Source organism: Cupressus sempervirens, chromosome 4, assembly GCF_028749045.1.
Source record: "Cupressus sempervirens isolate cs-2001-9-10 chromosome 4, ASM2874904v1, whole genome shotgun sequence".
Taxonomy (NCBI): Eukaryota; Viridiplantae; Streptophyta; class Pinopsida; order Cupressales; family Cupressaceae; genus Cupressus; species Cupressus sempervirens.
This window is the reverse complement of record NC_143121.1, coordinates 151,648,250-151,668,289: the sequence shown is the minus strand read 5'-3', so window position 1 is coordinate 151,668,289 and position 20,040 is coordinate 151,648,250. Positions and strand designations below refer to the sequence as shown.

Below are 20,040 nucleotides of genomic sequence, written 5' to 3'. Positions count from 1 at the left end.
CATATGCCTTTTTTTTTGCAAAAATTCATAAAATCATTTGATATGTATTCTCCACCTTGATCAGTTCTTAATGTTTTAATAGAGTATCCACTTTCTTTCTCAACTTTTTCCTTGAATTCTTTAAAGACAGCAAATACATCTGATTTATACTTCACAAAATAAACCCAAACTTTTCTGCTGAAATCATCAATAAATGTCAAGAAATAAAGTTTTCCACTTAAGGATGGTGTTTGCATTGGCCCACAAAGATCTGAATGGACTATCTCAAGTGGATGTTTTGCTCTATAAGACTTTCCAACTGAAATTTTTTCTCTATGTTGCTTTGCCAAAATACAACTCTCACATGTTGTCTTAAGTGGCTCTATTGATGGCAACCCATAGACCATTTGTTTCTTATATAAGCATTGTAACCCTTTAAAGTTTAAATGACCAAACCTTAAATGCCATAGCCAAGATTCATTTTTGTGGAAAGATTTGAATGCAAATTCAACTACTTTTTGCAATTCATTTGGCTCTAAAAATAATTCAGTTTGGATTGTAAGTGGGAACATTCTATTTTGAGTCATTTCAACTTTTGCAATCAGCCTATTGCTTGGTCTTTTATCTAGAATCACACATTCACCATTTTCAAAATGTATTCTATATCCCTTTTGTACTAGTTATCCAATGCTTATGAGATTGTGTTGCAATCCAGGAACATAATATACATCAAGAATTTCCTTTTCTTCACCTTTCTTAGTTCTTATGCTAATTGACCCTTTTCCCATGACTAAGATTTGATGATCATTCCCCAACTTAACCTCTAATTTTACTGATTCATCTATTGTTGAGAATATCTCCTTAGACCCACTCATATGGTTACTACAACCACTATCTCAGAACCATACTTCTTTAGAACTCTCTTGTGCAACATTTCATGTTATCAAGATGGTGTTTTGCTCACTAGTGTTGGGCTGACTTTCATTTGTAAAATGTGCCTTTTGCCTATTCATGTCATATTGTCTTTTTCTAGACTCAGATGCAAAATGCCCAAATTTATTACAATAATGACATTGGATGTTAGATTTGTCATACCTTTCTCCTTGATGATGGTTGCTCCCCCTTCCTCTTGTTGATGTGAAATTGGTTTGTAAGCTTGATGCTGGCCTTCTACTCTCAAACTGTGGATTTTCTCTTCCTCCTCTTGCTGTAAAACATCCTCTACCTCTACTGTGATCTAATCTTCCTCTTGTTCTTCCAAATGAAAGTTGAGTCTTGAAAGCATTCTCCAATGATGAAGTTCCCGAATGATTCAACCTTTGTCCATGTGATAAGAGAGAACCCATTAACTCATCTATTGATAGCAAGGAGAGATCCTTAGATTCTTCAATGGTTGCAACTCTTGAATCAAACTTATTTGGTAGACTTCTAAGTATTTTCTCTACAACTTGTTGATCCCCAAGGGTTTCTCCATATGATCTAATCTGATTTACTATCCCCATTGTTTGAGTGAAAAATGAATCTATTGAATCTGAATCTTTCATTTGCAAATTTTCAAAATCTCTTCTAAGATTTTGTAACTTTGAAGTTTTTACCTTTCTTGTGCCCTGGTATGTTGATTGCAAGTTGTCCCATGCTTGCTTTGAGCTTGTGGCAGCAGCTACCTTTGTAAATATTGCTTCCTCCATTGCTTGCTGAATAAAGAACAGTGCCTTAGCATCCTTTTTCCTATTTTCCTTTAATAAATCCTTTTCAGCTTGTGAAAGAGATTGATATGACTACTGATCTGCTGGTTAAGGGAACCCACTTTCAACTAAATCCCAAACATCCTGAGAAGGAAAAAGTGTTTTCATTTTGATGCTCTAATAATCATAATTTTTGCCATTTAAAGTAGGAATTTGTGGCTGTGAAATACTTCCATTGGTTCCTGCCATGATTTAATAGTAAAACTTTCTAGCTTGTAACCACTACAAACCCTTTCTCTTCCTTCCTCGCATAGAAACTATGATCTCCTCCTTAGATCTTTTTTCTCTCATTTGCCTTTCACCCACAATGACATATGCCCATAAAAACAATGCCCAAAATTTCTACGGCTTTGATACCAATCTGATGGATAGACAGAGGACAAAAAATAAATGCACTAAAAAATACGATGTGCTGCTTCACAATAAACTATGTTATATTTCATTCCACCGTAATATCAAATGAGTACATACAACATTTTATAAGAAAGCATACAATATTATAGAGAAATCTATTATTAGTCGAGAAGATAAAACATCTACAAACTTCTAGAAAAAATATTACAGTCGCCTCTATGCAAAAACCCTAAACCTAAACCTAACAATCTAGAAGCATAGTTTAAAATGAGAGATCTAGAACTCTCAATGAGAAGAAGCAATAAATGAAGTAGTTGGAGTAGGTAAGGGTAGGGAAGATTAAACAGACAACTGTAAGCCAACATCACCAACAAATTTATGCTAGTGTGGACGTCAACTCTATGTTATTTGTTGGTTCCCAAAACAACAGATTGGAAATCCAAGAGCCTGCCACTTCTCTAGTAGGATCTTTCAATCAAATTTTGGCCAACAAATGGAAATCGTTAGACTCCCCTACACTTCAGGCTCCGTCACACCCAAGCAAGTAGACCTTCACCTTGAACATTGATTACTCAATTCAAGGGTTTTCTGTAGCGAATTTAAACATTGCAAGTTCCTTGGCTGGCAAGGTCCTTGAACTCAATTAGAATGAAACTAGATGATAAGTATTTGGATAAAATTTTAATAATAATGAATTTGATTTTTTGTAAGAAGAATATTTTAAATTTTTTGACTTTGATAACAAAAGACCAGTGCTTTGTTAATTCGAGCAATAGAGTCAACTTCGGTGAACTTTCATGTACAACTTCATAATGTTCAATGCACTTGTACTGCCACCAATTTTAATAATCCAGATGTGACAGACCAATTATAATGCAATCTTAAGCTAGTCTAGGTTGAATTTTAACTCCGCTGATAAGGAGATAAGATACATAAACAATTCAATATTTCACAACACCTATGATGATCAAATCTAAAATGCTAACTGACCATGTCCACTTATTTGATATCAAAATCATAAAATCATATAGAGAGTTCTAAAATATAATTATGAAGGACAATTCACCTGTAGTTTAAATCTCCATGCCATTAATGATGAACAAAGAACATTTTTATTTTATTATTAAAATAAAATAATTTTATAATAATAAAATAATGAAATTTCATTATAAAATCATAAGAAACTTATTCCTTCATGCAATTAATATAAAATGCTCTCCTTATAAATGACTTGTACGTTTAGATATATCTTCTCCTCTTCAGAAATAAATTTTCTTTATTTAAAATTGTTCACATAAGGGAACGTGACTTTTCAAAGTCAAGTATCATATTATTTGAAAATAGATCGTACTTTCTCATTTTCTCAACTTTTAATTAATTTATACTCTAGGTTAAAACATTATTACTAATTCTTTTATGAGAAATTGCTCCCGTCTCTTGGACTTCACAGCTGACGCATACTGGAGCAGATGATAATTTCAAATCATTCCAATTTGGTGGTTCTCGATACTAAAGAGCCCTTTCTTTCTGGCCCTCCACACAACTTTTGTCTTTAAAATCTTAGTAAGATTCACCTCACATCCATTCTCAGATTATCGAACACAAATATTTAATATTTTTTTTTAACACACACAGGGTCTGACGTGTCTTTATAATGAATCTTCATCTTTTGCAAGCCCCATTTCAGATCATTTTCTCCGCTATATAGTCTCTTGAGAATAAATAATTTCACAAGGAAAACTATGCTTCAAGAAGGTACCGAATGTTTAATGTATTTCTTCTTTGACCCACGACAAACTGTTTACACCTGTAGATGATTGCTATCACATCGGAAGACCAAGCTGGGCATCATCCTTAGATTTGTGGCTTCACTTTCCCGATTTCATTGTTGTGTCTAAATTCATGTCACCTCATTGTCTTCATATACATTTGATCACATGAAACCTACTGCATAGACACTAGTTTGGCAGATAAGGCGTGGAATCATCTTCAACTATGTATAATTTTTGCCAATTACATGTAAACTCACTCTAAGGTTCGAATTTGTTTTCATCGCCATCGCTGGATCCTTCATTTGATTTCTCATTTGTTCCTGCAGTTTTGTAGTCATTTCATGTTAGAAACAGTCAACAAATACACCCAGGCTGTTATAACTGAATTGTCTATCTATCACACATTTCCTATTATGTTGTTAATAGATATAGATGTTGTCCTTGATACTAGGTCATACAGCCTTATCATCTTAGCCTCTAGAAACATCTTCTATTAATGCCCTCATCTCATAGGCTTTCTATATATAGAGGCCATTGCATAGGTTGTAAGCAATTAGTTTTATGAATAAAATATGTTCTTAGTTTAGTGTTTATTTCTGATTCTCATTGCCTAGTATATTAGATCTCTTATTTTTATCATGGTATCAGAGCAAGGTTTAGCCAAGTTCAGCTAGAGATTTATTTAGAAATTCAGCTAGAGGGTTTTGCTGCAGGCAAATAATTTGTTGAAAATGGTTTGTTTGCAGCGTTGATTTTTTCTTTTGGAGTGATATTTGGTTGCAGGTCTGTTATGCTGCTGGAGTATTGCTAGATTTGTTTGAACTTGATCTTTTTGCTAACATGGGTTCTTCAAATGAAGTTTTTCCTATCTTTGATGGAAGTGGTTTTGCAGATTGGAAGATTGTAGTCAAGAATGCTCTAAGAGAGAAGGCTTTATGGAGGATAGTAAATAAAAAAATTGGGGAACCTCAACAAAATGATAAAGAAAAGGAGTTGTGGAAATGTAAGTTGGAGCAAGCTAGAGGTATTATTGGTAAAGCTTTGAGCCCCAATCTCAATAGAAGATTTGTTAATATTGATAACCCAATAGAGCTGTGGGAGAATTTAGAAAATGATTATAAAGATGCAGACATGGCTAGCACGTTTAGTATAGAAGAAAAAATGATGAATTTAGATCCATCTTATTTTGAAAAAATGTCTGATTACTTCAATGAAGTTACTTTTTTAAATACTCAGCTAAAAAAAAAAGGTGTTGAATATGCAAAAAAGGATTTTTAGTTGATTGCAATGGTTGAAAGTAAGCTTCCCCAGCCATATAAAGTTTTTAAGGAATCAAGGAAAAGGTTTCTTCAACTAAATCCCAATACCCCCCAACAAACTTTTGATCAATTTTGCAAATTTGTTTTAGATGAAGAAGTTCAACTTATTAAAGAAGGGCATATTAAAAGGAATCATGCATATACAGCCAAAAGTAATTTCTTTAGAAATGATGGAAAAAAGAATTGGAAAGGAAATAATAAATTTCAAAATCATGAAGGTTCTAATCATTTTTCTAGAAATGATGGTGCAAAAAAGCAAGCTGGAAGAAAGCCTTTTATTTGCAGGTATTGTGGAGGTGAGAATCACATGGAGAAGTTTTGTTTGAAGAAGAGGGACAATGAAAGGCAGCAATATAAGCCCAAGCAAGAAATGTTTAAGGATGGAAAGAAGGATAATCATAGTTTCGTAGCTATCTCTTTAAAAAGGCAAGAGAAATCAAATGAGGAGATAATTGCTCCACCCAAAAGTAAATCTAGTGTTAAAGGGGGATGCTTTGCTTCAGATTCTAATAAAGAATGGATTTTAGATTCGGGGGCATCATCTCACATGACTGGGGATAGATCTTTGTTTATTGATTTTTATGAAGGGAAGAATTCAGATCAAGAAAGTTCTATTGGCAATAAAATGAAACTTCCAGTTTTAGGAACAGGTACTGTTAATGTAACACATGGGTCTTTGAAAAATGTTTTATTGGTTAAGGGATTGGGGGTGAATCTTATTTCAGTATACAAAATAGTTCAAGCTAGATATGAGTTTGTTGTCAATAATGATCAAGTTATTGTTAGAGATAGAAAAGACCCAAGCAATATAATTGCTATTGGTAGAGTTGATCATGAAGAGAATCTATTTAAATTTGTGGGGTTTCTTGATGATAAATATACACTCTCTCATGCTTTTATTGCTCAGATTGATTATATGTCACAACTTTGGCATGCTAGACTTGGACATTTAAATTATAGAAAATTACAAGATACGGTTAGAATGGATATGGTTAGAGAATTAACAAAAATTTCAGCTTGTGAAGGTGTGTGTGAAGGTTGTGTGTTAGGGAAACATCATTGATATCCTTTTGATTCAGGAAAAGCATGGAGAGCTAATCATCCATTGCAACTTATTCATAGTGATTTATGTCAACCAGGATATCCTTCACTTTTCAGGTGCTAGATACCTTCTCACTTTTATTGATGATTACAGCAAGAGAGTATGGGTTTATTTTCTTGAAAGGAAAAAAGAAGTGTTTGAAGTATTTCAAAAGTTTAAAGCATTAATTGAAAATCAAAGTGGCAAAACAATTAAATGTTTAAGGATAGATAAAGGGGGTGAATATTGCAATCATGCTTTTGAGTCATTTTCTGAAAATTATGGTATTAAGGTACAAAGAAAAGTTCCTTATACTCCTCAACAAAATGGAGTGGCTAAACGAATGAATAGAACTCTTTTAGAAATGGCTCATTGTATGTTGCATTTTAAAAGTTTGCATAATAAATTTTGGGGTTTGGCTATTCCTTGTGCTGCACATATTATAAATAGAATCCCCACCAAAGCTCTCACAAATATCACCCCTGAAGAAGCATGAAGTGGTAAGAAACCTCACATTGGATATTTTAAAGTATTTGGGTGTATTGCTTGGGCACACATTCCTGATGCACAAAGGGAAAAGTTAGAACCAAAGAGTCATAAGTGTTTGTTTATGGGTTATAGTGAAGAATCAAAGGCTTATAGGTTATATGATTTGACAACAAACAAGGTCTTTGTTAGTAGAGATGTGAAGTTTGATGAGCATTCACAACTTACAACCACTCCTTCTCACTCTACAACAATAAATGCTTCTAATTTTTCAGATATTATAGGAGGAAATGGAGACTACATTCATGAGGATGAGTTGTGCACTTCTACAAATGATGAAAATACTAGTGAAAACAACACAACTAATGCTTGTAATCAGACATTTTTTGCAGGTAGTAATGATGAAGAAGATAACTTTTCAGCTAGCCAAAAGACAAGGAGTGTTGAAGAAATATATAGGCAAGGCTCAAAGATCCAAGGGAGGAATGGTAGTGCTCTCATGGCCAAAGTACTACAAGTAAATGACCCAAGATCATATGAGGAAGCTAGAGAGAAGAGAGAATGGGAGCAAGCTATGGAAGAAGAATATGATGCTTTGATGAAAAATAAAACTTGGGAACTTGTGCAACTTCTCAAAGGTAAGAATGTCATTGGTTGCAAATGGGTTTATAAAACAAAATTTAAATCAGATGGTGCTATAGAAAAATTTAAAGCTAGATTGGTTGCTAAGGGATTTAATCAAAAAGAGGGTGTTGATTATGAAGAAACTTTTGCTTCTGTCATTAAAATGAATATAGTTAGAATTATTCTTTCTTTGGCTGCAAGTCTTGGGTGGCATATTCATCAAATGGATGTAAAAAATGCTTTCTTAAATGGAGATTTATATGAAGAAATATATATGGATCAGCCACCAGGTTTTGTAGATCAGCATCATCCTAATCTTGTTTGTAGATTAAAGAAGTCACTTTATGGGCTTAAACAAGCACCAAGAGAATGGAATGAAAAGATTGATAGGTATTTTCAGCTTCATGGGTTTCAAAAATGCAAATCAAATCCAAATCTTTATGTGAAGAGAGTGCAAAATGAAATTATTCTTGTTGCAGTTTATGTGGATGATTTACTCCTAGCTGGACCAAATATTGGGTTAGTTAGTGATTTCAAATCAGATCTTAAAGGGGCATTTCATATGAGTGATTTGGGTGAACTGAATTATTTTCTTGGCTTGCAAATTAGTAGACTTCATGATGGGTTATTTATCTCTCAAGAAAAATATGCTTTGGATCTTTTAGATAAATTTAACATGCTTGAATGCGAGCCAGCCCCTACTCCTTTTCAATCTGGAATTAAGCTTACTAAAGAATGTATTTCCAAGAAGATGGATGCTACTTTATATAGACAGCTTGTTGGTAGCTTGGTTTATCTAACATAGTCTAGACCAGACATTTGTTTTGTAGTCAATTTGGTATCTAGATTTATGTAGGAACCAAAAGAAACTCATTGGTTGGCTACCAAAAGAATTTTACGATACATTTGTGGCACCATTTACTATGGCATTCATTATAGTTACAAGTCTTCAATTTCTTTGACTGGCTTCACAAATTCAGATTGGGGAGGTGACATAGATGATAGGAAATCAACTGGTGGATATATTTTTCAGCTTGGGTCAGGTCCAATTACATGGAGCAGCAAAAAACAAACTGTTACATCATTGTCCTCATGTGAAGAAGAATATAGAGCAACAAAAGAAGCTAGAAAGGAAGTAGTTTGGATTCACAACCTTTTATTTGAGCTTGGTTTTGCACAAAGTTCAGCTACTCCTTTGTATTCTGATAATCAAAGTGCTATTCAAGTTGCAAATAATCCTATTTTTCATGCTAAAACAAAACACATTGAGATTTTCACTATATTCGGGATCTTGTTCAAGCAAATTTTGTTAATCTTCTCTTTTGTCCAAGTGAAGACCAAGCAACAGATATATTTACTAAGAGTATAGTTGAGGCCAAATTTTTGAAATTATGAGGCATGCTCGGCATGATTGAGGTGAACATTAAGGGGGGATAGTCATGTCATGTTCCCCTCTCTTTCTTTTTTTGTAAATAGGTACCTAACATTATCATTAGTGGTAGAAATTAAGGGAGGATGTTAGAAATAGTCAACAAATACACTCAGGCTATTATAACTGAATTGTCTGTCTGTCACACATTTCCTATTATGTTGTTAATATATATGGATGATGTCCTTGATACTAGGTCATACAGCCTTATCATCTTAGCCTCTAGAAAAATCTTCTATTAATGCCCTCATCTCATAGGCTCTCTATATATAGAGGCCATTGCATAGGTTGTAAGCAATTAGTTTTATGAATAAAATATGTTCTTAGTTCAGTGTTTATTTTTGATTCTCATTGCCTAGTATATTAGATCTCTTATTTTTATCATTTCAGGCATGCCTGAGAAAGCTACTCCTGGATTTATGTTACTTTCAGAGCAATATTTATGCTATCATTTTGGCGCTAGAGTAAATTTTAGACTGCTAGCAATTTGTGTTTGACTTCCCCAATTTAACAAGCTCTATCTTCTATAGCTTAGGAAACATATACTCCATTTAATATGATTCTATTACTGCAACAAACAGTCTGTACTTCATTATTTCTGAATCTTCTAGTGTCTACTTCAGATTTTTATTCATGGTAGAGACATATGTCTGTCACAGTCTCTGTATTAGTTTGTTTCTTCATCAGACTTCAAAATTAATACTGCCAAGGTAATTTTTCCCAAATATGTGTTGTTGCATATATATGATGATGTTCAATATCATCTCTGTCACCTAATTATATGATTGTTATTCATTTCTGTTAAACACAATCCTTTGACCACCTCCATTATTTTCTTGATTGAGTGAATTACATCTCCCATACCATGACTTTTTATATTTTACCTTAAATATTTATGTGATTCTTATACCTTGCAGTATATCTACCCATTGGCTGAGTGTATCCATGTATCACTATTTCTATATATACATCTATGTATGCTGCAGATTCTTTATTCACCTTTGCCACTAGTAATATTGCCATTTATATTCATAGCATCTTCATTTGTTTGACAATTTGAAAATAATATCCATATCATTCGAAGAGCGAGTTTGGCTTCATAATTATGACATTGATAATGGTTATTCTAACAATCCCATCATGGCTCTCCAACATTATCTCTCGATTGGTTACTCACCTTGAGATCATACTTAAAAAGTAATAACCTCAATGTTACTAGATAAAATAATATAAAAAGGGAAGATCATGTAGTGACATTGGTACTATATCCATAACTAACAATCTTTGAGGATTTTAAAGATACTCTCAAACCCGAATATCCAAGTAGAGTTGGTGTCTTGTACATATAACCCTAGATTATTGAGATGAGAAACACACACAAACACAAGCAAAGATATAGAATACAAGGTGCATGAGTGTGACCATGTGCAAATCTCACATAGAAGTGACTACAATTTCATCCCCTTATCCTACAAAGACATCAAATAGGATTCATACTAAAACATAAATTATAAGTGTTGTTAGTGCATAGATAATGATACCCATATAAATGCAATAAATGAAAGTTTAACCATCGTCAGTAATAATATAAAATTTCAATGTAAGCATAATCATAGAGACAATCATTACTTTTGAATCATTTCTCAGTGAGAAGAATTTTATAATCAACCAAGTAAACAACGAAGATTATGTATATGCAAACATAAAAGATAATGATAATGAGCATATTATTTAAATGAATGACATAGTCTAATATTGTATCAACATCTAAGTCTAGTAAAGAGTAACACACAATCTACAAATGATAAAATATCATAGTCTTGTTTATTCCTGAGTATAACAAGTAGTATCATTAGGATGGGTATCAAAATTGACCATTCATCCATAATAAGTAATTTATCTAAGGTAATAATACTCATTGATAAGGAGTACCTCACATGGTAACATATAGATCTATTAGGTGCCCTCAACATCTAGATCCTAAAATATATTAGCATTTTGGGGGAAAATGGAAGTAGTAAATTTAGTAATGTAAACTAGATGAGATAAGTTCATTAAAAGTGCATTGTTACATGATTTTGTGCAATACAAGAGAAATAGGGTCTTCTAAAAACAACACTCAATATAAATCAAGTTAAATTATAAAAACCAAAGTACAATGAATGGATGCTAATACTAAATCAAAATTATACAAAAGTAGTATGCAATAAATTCCTTTTCCATGAAATGCTAATGAACTTAATATGTGTAATATAAATTTCAATTGAACTAATTGATTAAATGAGAAAGAAGTAATAGTTCTAGGATCTATATATGAAATTAGCCTAGTTAAAAAATGAAAAAGACTTGAGAAAATAGATAAGATGAAGAGGTAGCAATATAATCTTTGGGGAAAAGAGGGGTAAAAATTTATTAAAATAGAAAGGATTAAAACAAGGAGAGCTCAACAAGGATCTCTATCCTAAGCAACATGTCCATCAAATTCTTCTAATAGCTCAATGGGAAGCTACCCCCTAACCATAATATTCAAGCCTGGATCATGACCAAAAGCCCATTCAGCCAAACAATCAATAGTTGTATTCCATTCATGAGGAATGTAAGTAAACCTAATGAAGTCAAGAGTTGTACAAAAGAGAAGAGTTTGATTAGAAATAGTGGCTAGCTACCAACTAACATCCTCAAGCTACTACAAGGAAAGAAAGTTCACCACTACTTGGGAGTCAGACTCACAGATAATCTTGCACCATCCCCACAAAAAACAATGTTTCACAGCATATAAAATGGCCCGAGCCTTCATGGGAATGATAGTATAGTCACCTTTATGCACTAAGAATTTTTTTTTAACTTCCCCAGAGCTGCAATGAACCACTCCCCCAATACCAACAATGAACTGTCAGTGTTAATTTTCAGAATTCCATGAAGAGGAGAAGTGCAATGCCCCTCTCGATTATGTATTATAAAAGAGTATGGAAATAACTTTTATAATCTGCAATAATGTAATCGCAAAAAAAATTAAGAGTGAGAGGATAATGATGGTTGGATTATGTAAATGAGGATATTCAAAAATATACTCTAACTATTGAAATTAAAATCATGAAAGAAATAGAAGATGAACATATAAGAATAAGGAGATTCAAGCATCACCTAAAGGCTTAAATGAGAATAACATCTCAGTCAAAAAATATGGTATTGTTGCAACATCAAAAGGTCTTGAATCCTATTTTTTGTAAAATAAAATTATATAAAATGAGAAAAAATGATAGGAAGCCAAGAAAGAATGAGGAAACAATAAAAAGAACCTTCCAATAGGGCAATGAAGATAACTATATCGAATGTTAGGTCCTAAATTCCTCAAAAAAATAAATACTACTAAAATGTAAAGTAAAATTATTTACCTTTAACATTATACTACTACTATACAAAAATAAGTTAAGAAAAGAGGAAACAAAAACATTTCATTCAAAAATTAGGAATATGGAAATCAGATTGGGTAGAGTATAATGGTCCATCATGTAGTATTTCAAAATTATGCAATTTTAGGAAAGCAAGAATAATAAAAATTGTAAAATTAAATTGGATATCTCTAGTAGATTTAATAGTGTGAACAACATATTAGATTTTTGCACCACCAACATATGTGGTCCTACTAGTAATAGTAACAAGAAATAATTATTTCTATACATAGAAAGGTACATTAACAATAATAACTAAGAAACTTTATTTTACGAGAAGATTTCAATTCAATTTAGACAACAACAAAAGAATGTAGAGTTTCCAATTACATTTAACAATCCAAAAAGGAATTTTTACATATCAGTAAATCACAAATTTATGTATTTAAAAATAAATAAGGGATTGTACATATCAAATAATAGAAGAGAAAGTAACATAAATATTGGACACATTCCTATTCAATGGGTATATTGGTAAATTTGTCTTTATATTAGCCCCAATAATATCAACAAAGTTTGGATCTTATCAATTTCTAGTAAGATTAGAGATCACTTAACTATGAAACTTAATAAAAAACCTCTTTAAATTTGAAACTCTATGGTTCCAACATAAACATTTGTTGATGCTAGTAGAAAAATGGTTGAGCAAAGAGTCCTTTGAAGCATCAAAGATTTTTTTCTTCACTCCTAAACTTAAATCCCTCAAAAACAAAAGTTTAAAATGGAATAGGGATCATTTGGAAGAATAATAGTAGAAAAAGTTATAAATACATTAAATGAAGAAGTAATGGTGACAATGATGATGATGATGATAGATATCATGAGAAGAAAAATGATTGGATAAACATGGTCATCTTGTAGAAAAAAAAAAACTTTTTGGAAAAAAAAAAGGTAAAGAAACTTGGTTCCCAAGAGGTCACTGGAACATGAAAATATCATATAATAGCATTTGAAACTTGAGAATTATAAACAGAAAAAAAATTAAAATTAGAAATCAACTAGGTAGTATTATGGAGGAACCAACAAAATGACAACAAGAAATTATAAATTACTACTATGACACCTTAAATAACATTGACACATATAATCCTAAAGCTCATTATTAGGTTACTACACTCAATCCCTAAATTAATAAGTCCCTACTTTTAATGAAAAGCATAGGAAGAAAAATTATATTCTTCTTTAAAAGTGAAAAGGATGGAGGATTATTGTTATTCTGAATTTAGGATATTGTATTTATTAATACTTATTAGGCTTAGGTAAATCAAAATCAAACTCAAACTATTTTTTAACACAACCCTTAGCCTAATGAATAGTGAGACTACATAAATGATCCATGTAATAATAAAAGACCAACAATGAAATTGAAGATTTTAAAAACCAGAACAAATGTAGAAAGTACCTATAAATTGTATTCCTTATTGTCTTCATTTAACTATAATAAATGTATGCATATATTTCAATACTCATTTAAAAAGAAATATTGACATAGATTTTTTTATATCTTTATCAAATTCCTAAACATCATTTTTGGAAGGATTATTTACATTTAATAGAGTTTTTTCTTTCTAGTATACAAGTCTGATATACCAAATATGGTTTTTGGGTGATAACTAAATTATTTAATAGAATGGGCAAGAAATCTTGTGATTTAACTCAAGATTTCTATTCATTTCAATGTGTATTCATACAACTTTTGAATCTAATCACTTATTACCTTGCCAATTAAAACTAGTAATTTACGTAGTCTTTCATTCATAATTAATTTAGAGAAATGTCTGCAATAAAAAGAACAGTCAAAAGTGACAGAGAAAATTCAACATCTAAAGGAAGAATTTTTCTTACAACTAATGCATATGCCATAATAAATAAGATCAAAAAATTGCAACATCTCAGAACAAAAGCACAAAATATATTTTGAATAACCTTAAAAATTGTAATTTCTCAAACTTGTTTGATGAGACAATCACAAATGGATAGTTTATGTTGAATCAATGATTTAAAGCCATCCAATAAACTAGAATAATAGAATTTGAGTTAGTGATGCATACAATTCCTTCCTCCTGCCAACCACCCTAAGCCTACCTTAGAAGGGCATTCAATTGTATATGGGACAAGTAGGCATCTATTCAGTAGCAATCATAGGTCTTGATCTTTGGGGTTTTGCCAAACCTTGCCTCTACATGCAAGAAAAAGTCCCACTTGCTTTCTTTAAGAGTTGTTTGAGAGATTTATGTTTTCTTACTTCATTTTGGTTGAAATGAGGGGTTTGCTTATATTTCCAAAAAGAAGACAACTTATATTCTTGTTGTAGTAAATTTGGTTGAGGTAGGATTGTATGTCCAATAATATGAACATATGTAAACATAATTTATTTTCCAATTAGAATGGTAAAACCTATTTACATTACAAAAGTCTATTTGTGAATTTTTAAAGCTTTGTAGTCTTACCTGGAAAGAAAAAAAACTAGTAATAGGGAAAAAAAATGCAAATAAAAAAATCATAGAAGGAGGTAACCTTAAGACTTATAACAGTGAAAAGATTGGCAATAAACTATTGAACAACATATAAAGGTAAATGTAGTACACAATGGCATTTTTAATTTGATCCTTTAATTAGTTCTCTTTAGTGTTAGTCATGCATCTTCTTCTCTTCAATACAATCATTTTTGTTCATGACCATTTTTAACAATGAATGAGCCAATAACATAATGTCAATATGTAACTTAGGAAATATATAACATTTTCATATTTTGTAGTATTTTAAAATAAGGTTTAAAATAAGCTAAAGGAATAGTAAACTAGTAAATGGAAAAAATTCATTCAAAGCCCACATCAACTTTTCAAACAACTTTCCAAGTTAGATCTAAATTGAATTACATCAGAAAAACCCTCGATTTAGAATCCTATAAAATTATAAAATACTTCGAAAAAAAATCTCCACCCAAATTATAAACCAAGAATTAAGCAGTAACTTACCTAAATCATTCTGTAAATAGGAAGTCTACAAAGTAAGATTGTTTCTCAATAATTTCATTATGAGCATAGTACCCTTATAAGACTCTTTACTATTTATATATATGCAATGGCTTCATCAAAAGCTTGTTTTACTAAATGAAAAGATCTATTGAAACCCGCCAATAATTACAAAACAATAATAATATTTCAGAAGATTCATTAAAATAATAATATAACAATAAAATAAAATAAAGAAAACCTAGAAATTTGCAAATCAAACCATCTTGGCAACACTTTCTAACATTCTAAGTACTAAGAAAATTGTTCATTTTTTCTAAACATAATGGTATCCTTTAAATAATTAATTAAAAATTAACCATGTTATGTATAGAAGAATCAATTAAACTCACCTTTGACTGAATTCAAAGTTTCATATTAGAAAACTTACAAGTGTAGTGCTAAACCAAACCTAATAGATTGAGTGGGAGGTAGATTTGTAGCTGCACTAATTGAGGTAGCCTAATCAAAGTAGTCTCATTAACCCCAATTAGGAATTGGTTGTCATGCGAAAAAAAAATGTACGATATTTTTACTTATATATATGACTAAAATCATATATGTTCATATGATTAAACTTTCTGGTAAGCCTTCAAAAGTTGGTCAAATGTCTTTCATTTCATGTCCAATTTTAAATCAAGGAAGATATCAATAGTAATCTTCTTCCCTGACACAATAATTGAATTCAATAGAATTCACAGAATTCAACAACCACTTATGGAAGGCCATGTAGATTTATCTTTATTTATATGATTTTCATAATGATCATTTGCAATTCCAACAAATCATTCTTATGGATGAAAAGAAGATAAAATCAAAAAATAAATGTATTCTTATGAGGAGTAAAAAGGAATGATGTAAGTAATTCTCTACTATAGTGAAAAATGATACGATATATTATGCAAGACACTTTCAGTACTTTTTCAAAAAATAATTGTAATAGAGATAGGAGATAGATGGAAAAATAGACAAAATGAGTTTTTAATATAGAACCCAATGACAAAGATATTAGAATTAAACAATGTACAATACCTCTTTGTTGGGTGAAAAGAATAAATAATAACAATAGAACTACATTTTGTAATAAAAGACAGTATATTCTTGTGAAGTGGAAGTAGGAATTAAATGATCATCAATTATAGAATGAATACCATTGCATATTTTATAATTTTAGTGAGCTGATTTGCGATTTCCTATGGATACTCTTTGATCCATTTGACATTCTACTCATTATCCTTGGCTTCTTCCTTTTGCTTGATTGATGACAACATACACCATGAAGCTCTAATAGCACCAATAAAATTCTTATAAGAAACTTTATCTCCTTTATAGTTAGTCCCAAGTCCAATTCTGAAACATTCTTCATTGCTTGCACCATCTCTAAAAAAGCTTCCTCCTATATTGTTTAGAAAAATCAAAAACTTAAAAACAACTAAACACAAAACTCTACTTTTTGGGGACAAAATATGGAACAGGTAATCCATAGGTGAAGTGTTGCATTTGAAACTTTTTCTCTAACAAAATATATTTCAATACATAGAATTAAATAAAAGAAATATTATCATAGTGTTTAGTAATTGTAGAGCTTATGAGAGACCAAATAATAGTCATGGACATAATTTCAACACAAGTATTTTTCATTTCCTAGTTTGGTTTGTATATGGTAACCTGAAGAAGAATTTAGAACACCAATTCTCTTTGACACATTAATAGCAAAGAATTAAGTAGAGAAATACATTTATTAATAGTATAGTAGCCAAACTGGAACACATTTTATAGATAAAGAGGAGAATATAGTTGTATTGTAATTAACCCCATTGTCCTTCACATTAAAAGAAATAGTAATAAATAAATGACTAATATACCCCAATTCTTTGAGATAACATCATTTACATTTTATATAATCAATGACTCAGATAATAAGACAATAATAAAATAAGCATTACTAAAAAACAATTGTAAAGGAGCTCCCTTTACTAATATAACCTTAAATTTGTAAAGAACCATCATTTTAATTTGCACTAGACAAGAAAGAAAAGACATAAAAATGACATCAAAAAGACCAAAATAGAAAAAGCATGAAATGTGCTTCTACCTCAAACTTGCTAGATCAATCACTTTTCAATTATCCAAATCTGATGTCTTTATGGTGGAAGGCACTTGGAGCTGGTTACAACGTTCTTTGCCTTGTAGGATATTTGTCACCAGTCTAATATTGTCATTGCCTTTGTCGAAGCTAAAGCTCAACTTATCCTTTATATCCATACCCAATTCTCTAGTTATCATGCCTATTTTTTTTTAATGCACAATACCCCACTAAATAAACCATAATTAGAGCGATCAACATAACAATGTTTATGACAATGATCTTATGTCAATTATGCTTCAAAATTGAGTATCCTACAGTATATGTCTATAAAGCTTCCTACTATGGAAAACCAAAAAAAAATTCAAATTTTATGTAATCTTTAGAAGTAGATTTCAGAAAGTACTAAGTTACAATATTTAAAATAAAATGAGATGTTGAGGCATGAGAGATCAAGTGAATCACCTAAATGGGGGATAAATTGTCTTTTTGGAATTGGTCTAGAACCATAAGCAGTCCTAAATGCAGCCATGCTTACTACTTCTAGCATTCTCATTAACCAAAATCATAAAATAATTAATGATCAATAGAGAAAGTCAATTGAATCGTCTAAGATATTCAATATGATTTGAATAGTTGATCAACAATGTTCAATTTGTTTTCTCTAGTATAACTACACCTTCAACATAAATGTGACACAAAATTTTGTATTGAAACATAATAATTCTATTAGTTTTAAAAATCACCAACTCAACACGTTAATTAAAGTCTCTCACCTAGAGTGGCATACGAACTGTTTGAGTACAAAACATACAGAGGATTTACTAGAAACAACAAAAGCAGTAAACAAAACAAAAGAGATTAGGGTTTGAGATTTTTTCTAGAGAATCAAATAAATTGAATAAAAGAAGGCACTATGATTTTACCTTTTCCAACATCAATCATTTTTGAAGAGCTCAACAAAATGGTAAAATACTTTGAGGAAACTATAAACATATAATGAAATTCATTGCAGGATCTAACCTCCCTTTCCTATAAGAGAATTTGAATGGAGACTCAAAAGGAAACAAATATGGGTAATAGATTGAACATCTCAATATATGCATTAAAAATGTGGTAGCATCAACATGAAATGTGAATCCTTTCATGTATGAAATATAGAAGCAAAGATCTTCCATGTGAACTATTTTCATAATGCCATCTGATACATGCAATTTTTAGGAAATTTTTTAATTGATTAAAAAAAATCACTAGCTAAAATAGCTCTAGCCAATTATAAAATAGAAATAATACAATGAAAATTCATGTTTGCAATGTTGAGTGAATCAAACTAAGTGTAAGTGAAATCAAACCCTCTGGAGGAGACATTGATGATAAAACAATTGTAACCAACGTACTTAGAACCCTTCTTCCTATCTATGCAATTAGAGTATCTACTATTTAAGAGATGAGATGTGATCCAAATAATAAGATAAATCTAGATGCTCTAATGGGAAGATGGATAGACTTGAAGTTGGATAACTATGATGACTATGTTCCTAGTTCCAAAGGCATTGAGTCTACATTAGAAGCCAAGCATTGACTCAAGAAGAAAGGTGGAAAATCAAAAACCAAACAATCTAATAGTGAAAATGAGAAAGAAATTTCTAACAATGATCTTGAAGTTGTTGAAACCCTACTTGCAAAGAAATATTCTAAAGGTAAAGGAAAATACAAAGGTAAAATTCCTCTAATCTATTTTTCATGTGAAGAAATTGGTCACATTGTTGCAAGGTGCCCAAATTAAGAAAGGAAAGATGAACATAAAAGTAGAAAATATAAAGGAAAAAAAGAATTCAAAAGCTACAAGGACTACAAGGAAAATGGTAAGAAATCTTGTTTTATGGCTAAAGATTCTAATAGCAGTGATAATGATAAAATGGTATATATAGCTATAAAACATGAATAAGATGATGAGTTAGATAAGATAACACTTATTTCTCATGTTAGTAAGAATGGTACATGGATTATTGATAGTGGTTGTTCTCACTATATGACTAGTGACAAATCAAAGTTTTAAGAACATATGGAACACTATGATGGTGGAAGTGTTAGATTTGGAAATAATGAACCTTGTTGCATAAAAAGAAAATATTATATTTCACTAACAAATGAACTCATATATGACAATGCTTACTAGGTTGAAGGACTAAAGCATAATCTACTAAGAGTGCCACAACTGAATAAAAGTGGATTCAAGGTAGAATTTATGAATGGTAAGGCCAAGTTGCTAGATGAAAAAGGAAATCTAGTTGGGTTTGGTAATCGAATCAAAGATAACATATTGTACTTAGATCTCAGTGAAAGTTCATGTTTCATTGCTCAAGTAGAAGAAATTTGTTTATGGCATAAAAGGTTATGTCATGTAAACTTTGATAACCTAGTCAAGATAAGAAAGAATAAAAGAGTAAGAGGTATTCCTAGTTTGAGGAAACATGATTTGGTTGTATGCAAAAATTGACAAAATTGGAAAGATGGGAAAGACTAGTTTCAAAAGAAAGAACTATCATTAAGAAGAAATCGTGGAGCTGGTTCATACAAACCTTCATGTACCTATTTGCATAGAAAGATACAATGAAGATAAGTATTTCATTTTTTTTGTTGATGATTATTCTGGAATGATGATTGCAATATATTTGAAAGATAAGTCTGAGGCCTTT

The 20,040-nt window shown here is 31.0% G+C and overlaps 1 pseudogene; it reads right to left on the bottom strand.

The window, feature by feature from the left end:
* Positions 1-4,108: 4,108 nt before the first annotated feature.
* On the bottom strand, positions 4,109-16,633 carry LOC149560419 (14-3-3-like protein D; annotated as a pseudogene).
* Positions 16,634-20,040: the final 3,407 nt, after the last annotated feature.